Source organism: Neovison vison, chromosome 13 (genome assembly GCF_020171115.1).
Source record: "Neovison vison isolate M4711 chromosome 13, ASM_NN_V1, whole genome shotgun sequence".
Lineage (NCBI taxonomy): Eukaryota > Metazoa > Chordata > Mammalia > Carnivora > Mustelidae > Neogale > Neogale vison.
This window is the reverse complement of record NC_058103.1, coordinates 556,271-559,200: the sequence shown is the minus strand read 5'-3', so window position 1 is coordinate 559,200 and position 2,930 is coordinate 556,271. Positions and strand designations below refer to the sequence as shown.

General features: G+C 42.4%; 1 pseudogene; it reads right to left on the bottom strand.

The window, feature by feature from the left end:
- Nucleotides 1-1,742: 1,742 nt before the first annotated feature.
- Nucleotides 1,743-2,283, bottom strand: LOC122894043 (annotated as a pseudogene).
- Between the last annotated feature and the right edge of the window lie 647 nt (nucleotides 2,284-2,930).

Below are 2,930 nucleotides of genomic sequence, written 5' to 3'. Positions count from 1 at the left end.
ACTCAACCCACACGATACAGACAAACACATCAAAAAATGGGCAGAAGATATGAACAGACACTTCTCCAGAGGGCACAGCTTGCATGGAGCACTGGGTGTGGTGAAAAAATAATGAATACTGTTTTTCTGAAAATAAATAAATTGGGAAAATAAAAGACATACAAATGGCTATCAGACAAATGAAAAAATGCTCATCATCATTAGCCCTCAGGGAGATTAAAATTAAAACCACATTGAGATATCACCTTACACCAGTTAGAATGGCCAAAATTAAAAAAACAGAAACAACATGTGTTGGAGAGGATGTGGAGAAACGGGAACCCTCTTACACTGTTGGTGGGAAGGCATGTTGGTGCAGTCTCTTTGGAGAACAGTGTGGAGATTCCTCAAGAAATTAAAAATAGAGCTTCCCTATGACCCTGCAATTGCACTCCTGGGTATCTACCCCAAAGGCACAGATGTCGTGAAAAGAAGGGCCATCTGTACCCCAATGTTTATAGCAGCAATGGCCACAGTCGCCAAACTATGGAAAGAACCAAGATGCCCTTCAACGGATGAATGGATAAGGAAGATGTGGTCCATATACACTATGGAGTATTATGCCTCCATCAGAAAGGATGAATACCCAACTTTTGTAGCAACATGGACGGGACTGGAAGAGATTATGCTGAGTGAGATAAGTCAAGCAGAGAGAGTCAATTATATGGTTTCACTTATTTGTGGAGCATAACAAATAGCATGGAGGACAATTGGTGTTAGAGAGGAGTAGGGAATTTGGGTAAATTGGAAGGGGAGGTGAACCATGAGAGACTATGAACTCTGAAAAACATTGTGAGGGGTTTGAAGTGGCGGGGGGGTGGGAGGTTGGGGTACCAGATGGTGGGTATTATAGAGGGCACGGCTTGCATGGAGCACTGGGTGTGGTGAAAAAATAATGAATACTGTTTTTCTGAAAATAAATAAATTGAAAAGAAAAGTCAATGATGTACTATACCTTTGCTAATTGAATTAGAAAACAACATATGCTACTCCTGGTTTCTTTGATCTGTTCTGTGTTTCTTAGTTTCTATATAATCTTTTTCTGCTCTATTCTTACTCTTTCCTTCCTTCTGCTATATTTAGGATTCAGCTATTGCTCTTTCTCAATCATCTTTAGGTGTAATGTTATGTTGTTTATTTAAGATTCTTCTTTCTTCTTGAGGTGCTCCTGTATGCTGTGTATTTCTGTCCTGGGACCACCTTTGCTGCAGAGAAGTTACAGAATGGTGTAACTTCGATTTAATTTTATTTTTTTCAGTGGCGATTTTATACTCGTGTGTGTGTGTGTGTGTGTGTGTGTGCACGTGTTTGATATTCTGGCTCTGTTGGAGGTTCATGTGATCCACAGTGAGTGCCAATGAGATTCTTATAAAAGCTCTGTTGACCTGCATCATGATATTTGTAATTTATTAGTATTTAAGGACAAGAGGAAACTAATGTGACTGACTTTTTTTTGCATGCTAGTATATTTTTCTTCCTGTTACAACTAAGTTTCTAAGTCAGAGAGTGAATAGGTAAGCGTAGATAATGTCAAGGAGGCTCCCTAGGAGAAACAGCTCTATGGAGAGCAAACCCCAGACCCTGACAGGAAATATGTCATAGACTCCATGTACACCTGCTCCTGGGACCAAAGACAGAATTGGTGAGGAGTGTGCACCCTCTGCTGGTCTTATGCCATTGTAGTTTGAAGTTTGTGTCTGGGCTCACACTGCAGTCCCCTCACTGTGTCTCTCGCACAGTAATACACGGCCGTGTCCTCGGTTCTCAGGCTGTTCATCTGCAGATACAGCGTGTTCTTGCTGTTGTCTCTGGAGATGGTGAATCGGTCCTTCACAGAGTCTGCATAGTATATGCTATTTCCATCACTCCTAATCCATGCGACCCACTGCAGCCCCTTCCCTGGAGCCTGGCGGACCCAGCTCATGCTGTAGCTGCTGAAGGTGAATCCAGAGGCTGCACAGGAGAGTCTCAGGGACCCCCCAGGCTTCACTAGGTCTCCCCCAGACTCTACCAGCTCCACCTCACACTGGACACCTGCAGACACAAGACATCCCAGTCAGGAATCCATCACACACCCATGGTTTCTCTCACTCATATCCACTCACATACTCAATGTCTCTTGTTATCCAGAAATTACCTTTTAAAAGAGCAACAAGGAAAACCCAGCCAAGCACAAACTCCATGGTGAGTTCTGTGTTCTGACCAGATCAGTGAATGTGGACACCTGGAAATCCCAGGGCTGGGGCTCCTCTCCCAGCTGCATGGTCCAGGCTGGGGTGTTTTATTCAGTGGAGGGAAGACCCTATTTGCATGTCCTCTGAGTATATAGTTAGTTCCAGACTCAGGTTCAATTCTTTACAAGTTAAAAGCAAAGATTGCATTGTTTCTGGATCGCTTCTTTTAGATGGCACTTTCACAATATGCAGTATTCTTTTTTGGTTGTTTGTTTAAAAAATGCATTTATTGGGTGCCTGGGCAGCTCAGTGGGTTAAAGACTCTGCCATTGGCTCAGGTCATGATCCCGGATTCCTGGGATAGAGGCCCCCATCGGGATTTCTATTTGGCCAGGAGCCTGCATCACCACTCCCCTCTCTCTGCCTCCCTCTCTGCCTACTTCTGATCTCTGTCTGCCTAATAAATAAATCAAATCTTAAAAAATGCATTTTTGTTAGAAAACATTGGAAAAGGACATCAATATTATAAATTCCCATTCAGTGTTAAGAATTCTATCAGAGCCAAGTTCAAATATACCTTTAATATATGAATGAATAAACTTTGTAAAATTACTAGGATTATCAGTTTCCAAGCTTTCTTTTGTGTTCCATTGTCCTGTGTGTCTGTTTTTATGCCAGCACCATACTGTTTTGATGACAAGAGCTTTGTAATCTAGC